Source organism: Culex pipiens, chromosome 1 (genome assembly GCF_016801865.2).
Source record: "Culex pipiens pallens isolate TS chromosome 1, TS_CPP_V2, whole genome shotgun sequence".
In the NCBI taxonomy this organism is placed as follows: domain Eukaryota; kingdom Metazoa; phylum Arthropoda; class Insecta; order Diptera; family Culicidae; genus Culex; species Culex pipiens.
The window spans coordinates 80,258,637-80,275,307 of NC_068937.1; the positions used below are offsets into that span (position 1 = coordinate 80,258,637).

General features: G+C 41.2%; 1 pseudogene; it reads right to left on the reverse strand.

Annotated features, from left to right (window-relative positions):
- Nucleotides 1-16,671, reverse strand: part of LOC120430364 (40S ribosomal protein SA-like) — a 142,480-nt pseudogene that overhangs the window by 9,695 nt on the left and 116,114 nt on the right.

Sequence of the window (16,671 nt, forward strand, 5' to 3'; positions counted from 1 at the left end):
TTCGGTGCTAGTGAAAATGGGTTGGTTCAGCGCAGACGAAATCGTCGCAGTTGACAACAGTTCAACCCATGACGCGATCCAGTCGATTTCAGTTGCACTGCTTGCATTAGCAGCGCTGGCGTATGGAATTTTTAAATTGTGCAACGCGCACCACCGCCACCAGTCCCAGCAAGTGGCTGAGCGAGCCATTCGGATGGCTAATGTGTGAAAAAACATCAAAAAAGTGCTCAGAACTCCGGTGACCCCCAGTGAAAAGTATTATAGAAAATGCGCGCAGAAAATGACGAAAAACAATCTAACAAACGATTTACGGAAAATTGATCAGTGAACTGACCCACATCGTGCGCGAGGCCGATCGTCCAGGATCAAAGACCAACAAGTACAGTAAATATGGAAACCATTAAAATCACAGTAAACAGATTGAACACTACATCAGTGCCAATCATCGTAAGAACGAATTTAAAATGTGTAAAAGGCCTGATTCAGTGCCTCGTAAAATGTGAACTTTTAACAATACTGTGAAACTATGAACAATCGGTGTTAGTGGAAAAAACAGGAAAATACAATAAAATAACTCTGTAATCTTCCAAAACTTGAAATAGTTGGTATTGATACAAATGCGCAAACCGGTATAAAAATTTCCATTAGAGACAAGCGATCCAGAAAGGAATTAACTCCAGCGTTAATTATCCCTATGCCTCTGTCTAACACTAATGATAATCTCATGGAGATTATTCAGAACATTGACTCACAGGCCAATAAACTAGGAATAGACAAGTTAGCTCTAGCGCTAACCGCTGAATTCTCAAGTTTATGTGATATTCAAAAGTTCATACACGCGTACAAAGTGCTAGCCACACCCAAACCAAATCCTATTACTAACCAAAACTCAAAACAAATAAACTTTACGTTAATCTTTTATAAAAAACGTAGAATTATAAATGATCCACTTGAAGCACTAAGGATTATAGAATATTATCATGACTCACCGATAGGAGGTCATGTTGGTTCTTACCGCCTTTGGAAAAAATTGAAAGCATACTTTGAATTTAAAAACATGCAAAAACTAATCAAAACTTTTGTAGAAAAATGTGTTCAGTGTAAAATGAACAAACATTCTGCAAAAACAAACGAAATTTATACAAAAACTTCAACTCCTCATTCAGTTTTCGAAACAATTTCCATAGACACAATTGGACCTATGACAAAAACGCAAAATGGTAATCGATACGCATTAACTATACAATGCGATCTACATTTTGAAGGCCCATATACTATAGTTAGTCTAAATCATCCAAATATAACAATTTTTCATACACCCTCGAATAAAAATAAAGAAATCCATAAAAATAGGGTAATCAAATACGCAATCTAAAAAAAAAAAAAAAAAAACTCATCCGAGCCTAACTTCAACCGAAGTAGGTGAAAGTTTCCCGGCAATAGGCCGTGGAATTGAATTATTCGGAAATAACAAAAAACAGGAAGATTTTGATTATATACACAAGATTGTAAAAGGCAACTGGAGAATGGTAAAGAATAATTTTTACTTCATAAAATTCATTCTTCTTTTAGGGGGAAGGTGTGATAGGTTACCACCCCTGCACGGGTTTACCAACCCTGCATAGCTAATTAGTTGCAACCCATCATTTACTGCCTCACACTTCAATTTTAATTTATTGCCCTGCCTGGCTGAGTGAGCCACACACAGCCAGGCCCAGGACTCAAATTACATAACAATCGGTTCAATATGCGCTGGCATAACTGCTGTGCTTGCGCATGGGACTGTTTCGGGTTGTACAATTTTTCGGGTTTTACGGCAAAGTGGCCATGCGCTGGATAATGCTGATCCAGCGCAAAGGACACTTCGGGCCATAAACAAAGAGAGCCAACTCCAGATGTCTCCAATGAGTAAACTCTACAAATACGATGTAAGAAATGTAACCAAACTCATATAAAAGGGCCAGGAGCCACCAAATAAACAAAAAAAAAACAACCAAATAAACAAAAAAAAAACACAAAAATCATTTACTAAAACTGTTTTTTTGAAAAGTGGTCTAATCGTCAAAATTTTCAAAAACCCATAGTGAGAATCGATTCCCCAGACAATTTCACATAAAAGTCTCCATATTGACCATTGTCCTATGTCCAATCCTTGGGAAGATACAGCGGTTTTAAAAATAAAAATGATGAAAAATTGGGTTTTTTGATGGTTTTTGGCAATTTCTATATGACATACTTGGTTATTCAGTCTCGTAAATATTTTTACCGGAAAGCTCGTCAAATTTCCCATAAGTTTGCCTGAGACAGCTTTTTGATTTGACTCGTTTTGATATTTACGTACGCTAATTTACTATCCAGGTTTCTACCACACTGGAAAAAATATTCCCTTTTCAGTTATTAACAATGTAATTTAGCTTATATCTGTAAGCCCTTATATCCAATTGAAATGCTGTCAAAGGCAAACTTATGGGAAATTGGGCGAGCTTTCCGGTAAAAATATTTACGAGACTGAAAAACCAAGTCTGTCATATAGAAATTGCCAAAAACCATATAAAAACCCATTTTTTCATCATTTTTATTTCTAGAACCGCTGTATCTTCCCAAGGATTGGACATAGGACAATGGTCAATATGGAGACTTTTATGTGAAATTGTCTGGGGAATCGATTCTCACTATGGGTTTTTGAAAATTTTGACGATTAGACCACTTTTCAAAAAAACAGTTTTAGTAAATGATTTTTGTGTTTTTTTAGGAGGGACATACCATCCTGCATTTTTCGTCAGTCTTTTGGTAACATCTTAGGCAATTTACTCAAAAATTTTGAACGAAAAAAAATCGTGACAACACCTTTAAATTTAAGTTTTAGACATAAAAATCGAAAAATCACATAGAAGTGGCGTGTATTTTTGTTTCAGTGTATTTTTTTCAGAAAGCCCGTCCAATTTCCTACAAGTTTGTCTTTGACCACTTTTTGATACGACGCAACGGCTTCGAGATACAGTAATTTTTAAATTGCAAAATACACTAATATTTTAATACCTTACGCCCTTCTCAAATGTTATTTTCGAGTACTATTGGCTCCATATACACAAAAATGGCTTATATAGGCCTAGGATAACATGTCTAAAAAGTTTCATTGAAATCGGAGAGGGTCGGGTACATAAAATCCAGAAAAATTCCCGATTTGAGCTGGAATTGCTCCTACACAGAAAAAAATTGTGTAAATTTTGAAGCTTTAGTTTTGGAAGGTTGAATATTACCTCTTTTATGATGAAATTTTACCTCAATTTAGACTGAAAAAGCGACATTACACCAGAAAAGATGTAAAATTACACATTTTTAGAGGTAAAATTACACATTTTTTCTGACATAAAAGATGTACCACTTCCCAGATGTAATATTACCATGATTTTTTTTTTCTGTGTAGAACACAGACCAGAACTGTACAGTTTAGTGATCGCTCCCAAGCCAGGCTTGAGGACACCGATCTACTTCAGATGACAGCCTATGGTCCCAAATTCTAAAGACCCTTGAAGTAATCAAGGCTACAAAGTACTGCTTTCACCTGCCCAACACCTCGCTCTTGTTCACGATCAGGTTTCCTTCGTTGTCCCTGCATACATCGGCTCGCGGCACGAAGCCTTTGCGGGACCGGTTCACCTTCTCGTAGAACTTTCGCGACTCGTTAGCTCGGAATAGCTGCTCCATTTCTGCGCAATCCCGGTCTTCCTGCTGGCGCTTCTTGAGCTTGAAGACCGCAACCTGCCGATTCCGAGCCTGCCTGTATCGTTCCACGTTCCCTCTCGTCGCCTTGTGTAGCTTCTTGTCGTAAGCTGCTTTCTTCTCGGCGGTAATCTGTTGGCACTCGTCGTCGTACCAATCATTCCAACTGACTCGGATCGCACTACCCAGTTTGGCTTCCGCTGCACTGCCGATGGCTGAGCGAATACGGCTCCAACCATCTTCGAGCGAGGCTGTGCCAAGATCCTCCTCACCTGGCAGATTCGCTTCCAGCTGCTGCGCGTAACTGTGGGCCACTTCCCCGTTCTGGAGACACGCGGTGTTGAACGGAGGGGCCCGCCGACTTCGGCGTTGGTTGAACACCGTCGACAGCTTTGAGCGCATGTCAACTCCCACTAGGTAGTGGTCCGAGTCAATATTCGCACCGCGAAAGGTGCGCACGTGCGTTACGTCCGAGAAGAATCGGCCGTCGATCAGGACGTGGTCGATTTGCGTTTTCGTCCGTTGGTCAGGTGATGTCCAGGTGGCTTTGTGGATGTCCTTGCGAGGAAAATAGGTGCTCCTGACCACCATTCCACGGGAGGCTGCAAAGTCGATGCAGCGTTGGCCGTTGTCGTTCGTGACCGCGTGTAGGCTTTCTGAACCTATTGTCGGTCGAAACATTTCCTCCCTTCCGAACCGAGGGTTCAAATCCCCAATGATGATTTTAACATCCTGCCGCGGACAGCCGTCGTACACATCCTCAAGCGTCGCGTAGAATGCTTCCTTCTCATCATCGGTCTTTTCTTCGTGGGGGCAGTGCACGTTGATGATGCTGTAGTTGAAGAAACGGCCTCTTATCCTCAACTTACACATCCGCTCGCTGAACGCCGTGAAGCCGAACACGCGATCCTGCATCTTGCCCCGCACGATAAAGCCGGAACCCAGCTTCTTGTCCGTGCCGCCGCTCAGAAAAAAATCTGGAATTGGTCTGCTGACCTGGCCAGTTTAGCACCTGCTCCTCCTCCAAGCACACCTCCTGCAGTGCCACAACATCAAAGTTGCGAGGTTGCAATTCATTCGCTAAGGCGAATTCGAAACCCAAGAAATTCAAAGACCTGCAGTTCCAGGAGCCGAGTCGCCAATCGGTGGTCTGCTTTTCTATGGGCTTCTGCCGTTTGTTCCGGATTTCTAGCCTTCTTGCCATTCGCGATCCTCTTTTTCGGTAGGCAGCCTTATCAGTGCTGCGCTACCTAGTCTCGGGGTGGAGAACCACCTAAGGGCTACCGAGACCTAGCCCCGGTTTTCTCACGCTACCGTAACGGGGCTTTTATCTCGAAGCCTAACGGTCTTCATATCCGGAAGAGGACGTCCTGCGTTCGTGCGTGTATGCGCTTCCCTTTACAGCACAGAATTTTTCACAACAGCACAATAAAATAACTTTTATTTTATTTTAGCAAAAAAAAGTTAAAAACTTTTCTCGTTTTCTTTTTTTCTAAAACCGCACTCTCAGCACACCGCGCGCGGTTTCGTATAGTATGTGTATACGCACTCGACACAACAGCACTGCCACAGGCCTTGTTGCTACACCACACTTCTTGCTTTGTTCTGCCTGTTTATCCTGCGACGACGACGATGGATGGCAAAAATAATTTCACTTTTGTTGCCCGGCCGTCGATTGCGGGTCAATTATAACGCACTATGCCGGTCCGCGACGCACTCCGGCGTTAATTGATAACACTCACGGTCGCGGCGGAACGGTAATTCGGCGGTTCTAAGGACACTTTCACGGAGCCGTACCAAGGTGCAAACTTCAACGCGCGACGCACACACACACGTGTGCAATTTACCAGAAAACTTAAAAAGAACAGAGACATTAGCTGAATTCAAAAGACAAACAAAAAACATTCACGATTATACTCTAGTTTCCAACAGTGTTGCACATTAATTTTTTTTCCTAATTTGCTAATGATTTTTTGCGATGAAATCTTATTTCAATAGGTACCGTAAACTGGGGTCAATCGGGACACATGGGGCGAATTGGGACAGCAGTTTTAACCATGTTAGAGCACAATATTTTGATTTTTCTGGTTGGTTTCGGTTAGAACAGACTCTGGCCAACAATATGTGTACATCCATTTCCAAATTTAAAAGCTTTTGGTGCTCTAAAAACTGCTGTCCCTATTCAGACTGTAGTCCCGATTCACCCCAGATTACGGTAGTAGTTATCGATCGTCGCACATGTGTGCTTCTAGCAGATGCGGCGAATGAAGCTAATTTAGGTAATCTCAAAAACTCAAAACTTTAAAATTCGATATCTCTGGAACGAAACATATTCCTTTCTACCAATAAGTGATTTTTTATGTAAAACAAGCCTTACCCGACAAACTTCGTCTTGACGTATAGCTTGTTTCGTTTATTCAGCCTCCTGTGAACAAAATTAGAGTTTGCGCAAATTTTCCAATACAATCTGCAGATGCTCCGGAATCGGTCCCAGAGTGGCCAAAGTTGTCACTCTTTAGCGTAAGAACCTTCCTTGGGCTTATACGAACCCAACGCAGCAAAGAGCGCTCCGATCCGACTTTCCGTTATCAACTGATGCGCGTTCGAACAAAACCGTCGAAATTTTTTATATACCGTCAGTGGGGGTGACTATGGGTCAAAAAACGATACACCTCTCGAAATTTCTTAATAACAAAAACAATTTAAATAACATCGAAAATCTTTCAACGTAGATTTGTTCTTAGATAGTTTACTAACATTTTCCCAAAATATGGTGGATTTTGATGAACACTACCTTAAATGCCAATAGTTTGAAAATTGACCCAATCTCACCCCTTAGAGGGGGTGACATTGGGTCAAATGAAACTAAAATGATGCTCAAATACAACGATATGGTAAAAACAAGTCATCCAACAGCGTTTCTTGTTCGAGGGAATCGTATTGACACGCTACAGTGTTTGAAGTGGAGATTTTCAAACATTTGGGTAGTTTTCGAGCAATTTTAACAAAAATATTAGAAAAATGATTTTTCGAGAGGTCATTTTTGGCCAAAAACGTACCCCAACTTTAGACATCTGCCAAAATAACAGGATTTGTTCTAGGAACGAGATTTTTTCAGCGAAGTCATCATAAGATGTCCCCTACACAACCCCTTTAACAGAATTCAGTTTCATTGAGAATAACCTGAAAAATGGTAAAATCCGTAAAAAATCACTTTGACCCAATCTCACCCCCCAGACCCAATGTCACCCCCATTGACGGTATATAGATATAAGATGGCAGGGGAATGCTTTGGTGAGGTCAAAATTAGAAAATAAATAGGGCTGTTTTGAGATACGGCCATTTAAAGTTTTCAATTTTGCATTAAAGGTAGAAAAAACATCTTAATCGAAAATGAAATGGGTTCTACGTCTACATATTTCCTTCAAAATTGAGCATAAGACCGACCTTCTAAGATTTGTGGTTTCTGAGCTATCACCGTTTGAAAATAGGGGTTTCGCTCACGAGGCGTTGTCTATCGTAGTTGCAGATATGTAGGGTCGAAAAGACCGAAAAAAAAACAAAATTGTTAAATAAACAAAATATTTTGTGAAATTATTAACATAGGCCTGCATGCTCTTTTAATACTAAGCTATGTGTTATTTAATTTAAATTGAAAACTCTTTTTAGCAACTGGAATTAAACGTCAAAGTGCTAATGAGACCATAACAGGTGCTTGATGGTGCTTTGTTTACCCTACACCCAAAGGAAAAATATATCTCATTATCTGCCACAGTGGATTTGCTGCAGAAAATGTTACATTTTATAACATTTTTTGTAGCAAGCCCCTAGATCATTTTTGCCCGCGTGTAAACATTCCAGCGATCTGCAGTTCTCACCAACACATATAACGCTGGCTCGTCCCCGAGCAACACTCCCAAGAGAAGCATATGTTGGTGCTCTTTCACTCACTTTTCATCAAGCGTCCATGGCGCGGTGGTAGCGTGTCGGATCAATAACCAAGAAGTTAGTGGTTCAATCCTCGTTCTGTTAAGAGTTTTTTTTGTGAAATACAACCAAAAAGCCGTCGGTAATATCGATAATTGTCGGTAACGGGCAAAAATGTCATACCCCTATTTCGCAAAAAATGCATGAGGACAGTTTTCATGCAGATTCTGATATACTTTCATGCCGCCATGCATCATAATCATGCGACCGCCGGTTGGGTGTACTTACGGTAATTTGGACGCAATCCTTTTATCAACATTTATATTTTGTGCCTTGATAAACCTCGTTGAAAAGTGTAACAGTATCAAACTTATTAGAAGAAACCGCATCTGAAAGTACACGTAGAAACATTCTTTTAGAATCAGTATGTCTCTGTGGTATGTCTAAGAGTCAATATTGAACAAATGTTCGCTGGCGGACCGTCAAACCGCTCTTGCGATCCGCCGGCGTGTGAGTTGGCAGACCGCGGGCGACCTGAAATTATTTAAAATGTTCATGTTTTATTTTTACTTGCCGAGAACAAGGCAAGCATTTCTAATCTAATCTTATCTAATCTAACAGAAGCGTAGGCAGTCTGAAGAAAATGATGTGGTGTGTTTTTGCAATTTTATCATCCCGAACAGGTAGGGTAGAGTAGTCATCAATAAGACACGGGAAACAATGATAAAATGGCTCTCACAAGTCAGGCTAATCAGGCTAATATTCGGGGGAAAGATGTGTCTACGGAATACACGTCTGCCATAATAGAGAACGTTCTGCTACTGATTTTGGAAGTGGCGCAATCTAGGCGGATGCTGCACACCCTAGCTCTGTGGTATTTGGTGTAAATATATGGATTTTACGAAATTTAATTAATAACTTAACTTTTGTTAATTAATGTTTAAATTGCTTAAATATGTTCAAGGCAAGTCACCTGCAATGGAACAATACAAAAACATGATGTTTTTTGGTCAATGTTCAATTCAATTCAATTCGGGTTTATTGGTGAATAATCAAGATACAATAAGTTCTTTTGGGGTACATAACAGAGTTTTGGAGTTCCTTTCAGCTGTGTGTTACATCAAATCCATTTTGGAGCAATTATTACTTGTAAATAAAGGTGTCACCAAGAGTAAGAAAAAATAAGAAAAAACTTACTAAAATTGCAAGGGAAAGGGGATAGAAATAGAGAAAGCTTAAAACTAGATCACAGTTTTTTATCCTTTATAGATGTGCTTGATCATCAGCTCCCCAAGGGCCAGGAATTGCTCCGCCTTATTACGGCAGGTCCGAAACCGCGTCATCATCTCCCCTGCGAGAGCAAAGAACTCTGGCAGGGTAAAGAGATCTTCCCCGGTAACTTCTTGCTGGGCCGCATTGCCGCTACCGGCAGCGACCACGCTGGCGAACGATCGCCCCCATCCAGGAGGGAATGCTGTGTTGTCCGCTGGAACCGTACGATGACCAGCTGCCGGCACGGTTACGCTCGTACTTCGCTGAGGAGGGTGGGACGCTGCTGCTTTCTTCTTCCTCTTTTCCTGCTCCTCGAGGTAGCTTTTCCGTGCGCTGCATCCACGGTAGTTGCTGGTATGGTTACCTCCACAGTTTGCGCACTTGATGCGCGCCTTGGTTTGCTCTGCCTTGTCCCCCAAGTCCGCCTTGCACGGCAGTGCACACACCTCCGAGAGGTGTGACTCACCGCACTTCACGCAGCGGGGCTGGAGGTTGCAGTTCCGCGAGCCGTGGCCGAATTTCTGGCATCGGTGACATTGCGCTGCGTCCGTCGGATTTTTGGAGTAAAACCGCCAGTTTACCCAAAAACCGTCCAACGCCTTAGTCCGCCGCAGGTCTTGAATTTTGACGGTGCCGCGGTCGAAGTACAACAGGTACAGTGTGTGTGTACCTGTGACGGTTGTCTTCCGCGAGAGGACTTTTATGTCTCGCGGCGTTATTCCGACACCCGAGAGGTGCTCCTTGAGGACGGAGATCGGGCGGTCTTGATACCCCTGCAAGACGACCTTAACAGCTGTCTTCTGCACGGGGTCGAATGTGTAGAACTTGAAGCATTTACGCTTCAATTTCTCCACAACCAGGTCGAAGTTCTTTTGGTCAAACGTGAAAACTTGCACTGACGATTTACCTATTTTGAGGCAGTACACGAGGCCTTCCAGCTGCTCGTCAACATCGTCCGCCAACGTGTCCAAAACGAAAATTGGTGGTGGTCGTCGTTCCTTTGGAGTAATTACTTTTTTTGGCGTCGGCACTTTTTTCCGTGCACGACCATCGTCGTCGTCGTCGTCGGTAGTGCTACCGTCGGTGTTGTTGTAGCTGCTTTCCTCGTCACTCAGTCTCGCGAACTGGTTACTGGTGGGAATGTTGGCGGATGTTGAAGCGCCATCGGTCGACGGATTGCCGGAAGTAGCTGAACGGAGCCTAATAGTTCTGCGATCCTGGACGCGGTAATTAGCGTGTAATAATTTCGGGTCGAATCCTTTGGCGCACACACTCCCCGGCGCGATGGTGGACGACGCGGCGTTGGTTTGTTTACCTTTTTGCACACGGCCGGTAGACGAACTTCGCGGGTTTTTCGAGGCCGCACTCGAACTGCCACGGCCACGGCCGGCCCTTGGCATGCTGGTGGAGCAAAATCGCGGCTAATCACGGTAAATTACGGCGAAAATTTTCGAAAAACGACGGAGCACTGAGCACTTGACTGCTGCTTGCACTCGTGCGTACACGGAGGATCGATTTTGGTCAATGTTAGAACATATTAAAAGAAAGAAAACGCAACAAAAAGCTCCTTAAAACCAGAGACGCAACGAGCTCTACAGGCTCAATAAAAACTCCTTACCTGCTCTGTATGGTAGAACAGAGCTAAGCTCTGTATGCAGAGAACAGAGCCAACTCTGTATGGGGAAAATTAATATTGAATTGCATATATCTCAAAAACGATAAGTTTTAGAAAGTTGACATGTTCTACACTGAAAATAAAAAGAAGTAATCCAATTCCTAAAATTTAGGAATTTGCCAACTTCTGCCAGATAAGTCACCCAATTCCTAAATTTGCTGGCCCAATTTAGGAATTCTGATACTTCTTTGGAAAAATGAGCTTAAACTGACAGCAAAGCTTCTCTTACGCAACTGCGCCATCTGATATTGAAACTCGGAATTATTCTTCAGAGCTTAACAGCCTGAACTTTCCTCTTTCTTTTGTTCTCGAGAGAAGCTGCTCAAGCTTGACTTGTTTCGACAGGATTCTTATGATCGATCCACATAAATGCCAGAATAAAACTTTTTCATTTACATATATTTTCAGATAATGAAAATTTAATTCGCCAAAATAAAAAGTATAAAAAGTATAAAAAGAATAAAAAGTATAAAAAGTATAAAAAGTATAAAAAGTATAAAAAGTATAAAAAGTATAAAAAGTATAAAAAGTATAAAAAGTATAAAAAGTATAAAAAGTATAAAAAGTATAAAAAGTATAAAACGCACAAAAAGTATAAAAAGTATGAAAAGTATAAAAAGTATAAAAAGTATAAAAAGTATAAAAAGTATAAAAAGTATAAAAAGTATAAAAAGTATAAAAAGTATAAAAAGTATAAAAAGTATAAAAAGTATAAAAAGTATAAAAAGTATAAAAAGTATAAAAAGTATAAAAAGTATAAAAAGTATAAAAAGTATAAAAAGTATAAAAAGTATAAAAAGTATAAAAAGTATAAAAAGTATAAAAAGTATAAAAAGTATGAAAAGTATAAAAAGTATTGTACAACCGCAGTGGTCCAAATCCCAGTGTCCAAAACTTTTCTCCTTTCCAACTTTCCTCTTCCAACTGTCCTTGCATAAAATTTTCCTTTAGAAAGTCCTTTTTCCTCCTGCATGCACTATTTTTCCTTTCCTTTCACCTGCTCGCGTGTTGTAACTTTGTCACCTTGTAGATTTGTTCGGATTTCGCGTTGCAAATTGTGTTTTACGTTCGAACTAGACGCGACGACGTTTTCTTGATAACTGTTTATTTCGTTTGTGTGGTTTTGTACAATTTATGGTGTGTGTCGTGTGTGTTTTGTGTCTGTCAATCAGCGTATAACAGTTGGCGTGGTGTGTTTTCTTTTACAGATTTTTGTGTTTATGTGTACAGGTTAGTTATGGTTGTTTGTGTTCTTATTGACTAGGGTAAGTATTTTGATTAATTCTAAAAGCAACACTAATTTACAGGACATTTCATTAGAAACTAAACAATAAAAACACATGATGTATTAAACATTCCGGCCGCCAATGAAATGTTCGTTTCCTGCTACGGGTTGACGATGAGATCATCGGGCAGGGTTGTTGATCTGGCACGTTCGAGATGAGCATTTTCGTTAGCTTCGTTGTGGCCTACGGAGACCGACGAGGTGTCCATGTGTCCGAGCTGCAACGAAAAGAGATGATCGCAGGAATCTGCGGGAACGAATGCGAGTACTTAACTCTAGTTAAGTCTCAGCCACGGGGTCTGGTTAGTCTCCCAGACCCACGTGACGAGGCTTTTCGTCGAATTAGAGATGCTCCTCGAACAGCTGGGTTGATCGGCAGTCCTGGTTAGTGTGTTTGGTGCGTGTCATCCTTCAGGTGGTGTTGTGCTGCGCTAGAAAGGATGAACGGCTGAATGTCTGTCAAAGAAGGAACATAAGGGTACTTGCCTTGGGCCAAGTCCCAGCCGCGGGGTCCAAGAACCCACACGGCGAGGCCTTGTTCCTCTTTACAGTTGAACCAGGAACTGCTCGATTCCCCCGAGCGTGGGCCAGGAGGCCCCCCTCGACTGGCGACTCTAACTAGAGTAAGCACCGGCGTCCGAACCGGCTGCTTTGTTCCAGCGTGGTTGATTTTGCTCGAGCGCAGACCATGCACCAGTGGAAGATGCTGCGCACCAGGTTCCGGCCGCCAAGAGGCCAGAATTGCTGTCGGAGGGTTGACAACATCAGCCCAGGACCAGCGTGGAGTGTTCGTAGGTGTTCTTCTTCCACGTTCGCGTTAGGAACGTAGATTTGTGGCCACAACTGCTGGTCGTTTCGTAGCCACTGCGGTGCATGCCACCACAGTGCGCTTTCCACCAGTTCGCCGGTTAGTGACCACGGGTGTTGATTGTTTTCGAGCCATTGGGGTCCGTGCCATCACAATGCACTCTCCAAATCCGCAGGGTAGTCTCCAGCCGGAACGTGATTCCAGGTTGCGAGTGCGGTTCTTTCTACCGTCATTACAGCTTGGTGCGGAAGAAAATGCTGCGGCTGAGCGTCGACCTCTTCTGGTGCGACCTCGCGCAGGGGCTTTTCGTGGTCGTGACCTTCGCGCAGACAATCCCCAGAAATGACCCAGCCAAACTTAGTGTTCTGTAGAAGTGGCAGATTTTCTCCGAGCTTGACTCGTCCGTTGCGGAGAACTCGGAAGAAATGCGACGCGCCTAGGACCATGTCGATTGACCCAGAAACAGCAAAACTTGGATCAGCCAGCTCGACGTGCTGCGGGATCACCCATTGTTCAACATCCACCGTTGACTGTGGTAGCTTCGCCGTGATCGTCGGCAGAACCAGCATTGAGCTGTTCAGCGCGTAGGAGGAGACTCGAGAATGGACAGCGATTGTGGTCTTGTGCTTCACAAAAGCGGACGAGTTCCCGATTCCACAGATGGAGATCGCGTCCGGCAGACGAACGCGCGGCAGTTGCAACTTTTCGCAAAGGGCTTCTGTGATGAAGTTGCGTTGCGACGCACAATCCAGCAGACAACGAGCGACTTGTGTGCGACCTCTGTAGTCTCGAATGTTCACGAGGGCGGTGGGAAGGAAGACGAATTCCGGAACAGCAGCTCTATCATAAGAGACTAGGGCGTACTGTGGCGTTCCAGAAGCGCTCTGAACACTCGCAGAAGTTGAGGGGTTTGTTTGCTGGGCAGAAGCTTGCGTAGTGGACTGCGGTGGAGGAGGAACTGTCTCGGGATGGGATGCAGTACCAGATTGCCCGCCAGAAGTGAACTGAGGAGCAGCATTGGTGTGAAGGAGCGTATGGTGCTTTTTGTGACAGGTCCGGCAAGTCGAACCAGGACAATCACGAGCGAAGTGCTCAGTGCTACACAAACAGTTCTTGCAAAGGTGTTTCTGTCTTACCAGTTCAAACCGTTGGCTTACGTTGAGCTGGTGAAAATCCGGGCAGTGATAGAGGTGATGTTCTTGGCCACACTTATCGCACGGGTTGACCTTCCTTCCGCTACAAGATACTGCAGCAGTTGAGCTGCTCTCGGGATTCGCTGCAGCAGTTGCTGGGTAGGCCACCGACTTCGACGGCATAAGCTTGTAAGCCAGAGGCGGTGGGGGTGGTGACGTTGCTGGAGCGGCGGTCAGTACACGAGCGTAGTTCCGCCGATTCCTGTGACATCGCAGGAGTGTCGAAGAGGGTTTCGATGTGGCACTTGATGAGTTGACGATTGTTTTCGTAGCGCAGGTATAGTTTACGCATCGCATCCTTGTAGCCCTGCTCACTTATCTCGACGTTGTTCAGGTACAGCTTAGCTTCGCCTTCCATGAGCCCCTTCAGGTACCGCACCTTGTCCACACCACTGATATCGTCACGAGAGCCGATCGCCGACTTGAATGCGTCGCGAAACTCGCACCAATGTTTGAGTTCGCCGCTGAACTTTGGAAGAATCAACTCGGGAAGCTTCGTTCTCTGCGTTTGGGAAGAAGAGGTAGAAGACGCAGACAAACTGGACGCAGCTCTAGTGGGAGTCGACTTATTTAAGCAAAAAGCCAGCATCGTGTAATAGCGAGCGTCAAACGCCAGCCTATCTTCCCTAAGCTTGTCCACTTCTGCATCAGTTGACAGCATCTCCAGCTTGGCAGAGAAACCGTAGAACCTGTCGTACATCACCTCCAGTTGCTTCGCCCATGCACCCACCTGATCTGCTAGCTTAGGATTCGTTGTGTAGTCCTCCTTAAACTTCTCTAGCAGCCCCAGCGAGTCGCTGACCATTGCCAGCTTCTTTTTCAACTCATCGGCCATTTATCACTTTTTGCACTTTCACGTCACACAAGCGAGACGGCAAAAAAGTTCGAAGGGCAAAGTGTTTTCGATTGCACAAATACACTGGCACGTGAGATACACTTTGTTTTGATTGTAGAAGTAAAGCGCACTTGAAAGTGTTTGTTGCACTGCTCGCGTGGCCGGAAACAAATCCCCTGTTTTAGTACAAAATGGTTTGCACTGTACAACACGTTTCCACACTCTAATGGCCGCACAGATCCCTTCTCCGGCCTTCTGGACACTTGACCTGGAACCCGTTTTCCACACCGGCACCGGACTCTTCGATATCCGGTCGTCGAAGGACCAAAATTATGTACAACCGCAGTGGTCCAAATCCCAGTGTCCAAAACTTTTCTCCTTTCCAACTTTCCTCTTCCAACTGTCCTTGCATGAAATTTTCCTTTAGAAAGTCCTTTTTCCTCCTGCATGCACTATTTTTCCTTTCCTTTCACCTGCTCGCGTGTTGTAACTTTGTCACCTTGTAGATTTGTTCGGATTTCGCGTTGAAAATTGTGTTTTACGTTCGAACTAGACGCGACGACGTTTTCTTGATAACTGTTTATTTCGTTTGTGTGGTTTTGTACAATTTATGGTGTGTGTCGTGTGTGTTTTGTGTCTGTCAATCAGCGTATAACAGTTGGCGTGGTGTGTTTTCTTTTACAGATTTTTGTGTTTATGTGTACAGGTTAGTTATGGTTGTTTGTGTTCTTATTGACTAGGGTAAGTATTTTGATTAATTCTAAAAGCAACACTAATTTACAGGACATTTCATTAGAAACTAAACAATAAAAACACATGATGTATTAAACAGTATAAAAAGTATAAAAAGTAAAAAAAGTATAAATAGTATAAAAAGTATAAAAAGTATTAAAAGTATTAAAAGTATTAAAAGTATAAAAAGTATAAAAAGTATAAAAAGTATTAAAAGTATTAAAAGTATAAAAAGTATAAAAAGTATAAAAAGTATTAAAAGTATTAAAAGTATTAAAAGTATTAAAAGTATTAAAAGTATTAAAAGTATTAAAAGTATTCAAAGTATTAAAAGTATTAAAAGTATTGAAAGTTTTAAAAGTATTCAAAGTATGAAAAGTATTAAAAGTATTAAAAGTATTAAAAGTATTAAAAGTATTAAAAGTATTAAAAGTATTAAAAGTATTAAAAGTATTAAAAGTATTAAAAGTATTAAAAGTATTAAAAGTATTAAAAGTATTAAAAGTATTAAAAGTATTAAAAGTATTAAAAGTATTAAAAGTATTAAAAGTATTAAAAGTATTAAAAGTATTAAAAGTATTAAAAGTATTAAAAGTATTAAAAGTATTAAAAGTATTAAAAGTATTAAAAGTATTAAAAGTATTAAAAGTATTAAAAGTATTAAAAGTATTAAAAGTATTAAAAGTATTAAAAGTATTAAAAGTATTAAAAGTATTAAAAGTATTAAAAGTATTAAAAGTATTAAAAGTATTAAAAGTATTAAAAGTATTAAAAGTATTAAAAGTATTAAAAGTATTAAAAGTATTAAAAGTATTAAAAGTATTAAAAGTATTAAAAGTATTAAAGTATAAAAAGTAAAAAAAGTATAAATAGTATAAAGAGTATAAAAAGTATTAAAAGTATTAAAAGTATTAAAAGTATTCAAAGTATTAAAAGTATTAAAGTATTAAAGTATTAAAAGTATTAAAAGTATTAAAAGTATTAAAAGTATTAAAAGTATTAAAAGTATTAAAAGTATTAAAAGTATTAAAAGTATTAAAAGTATTAAAAGTATTAAAAGTATTAAAAGTATTAAAAGTATTAAAAGTATTAAAAGTATTAAAAGTATTAAAAGTATTAAAAGTATTAAAAGTATTAAAAGTATTAAAAGTATTAAAAGTATTAAAAGTATTAAAAGTATAAAAAGTATTAAAAGTATTAAAAGTATAAAAAGTATTAAAA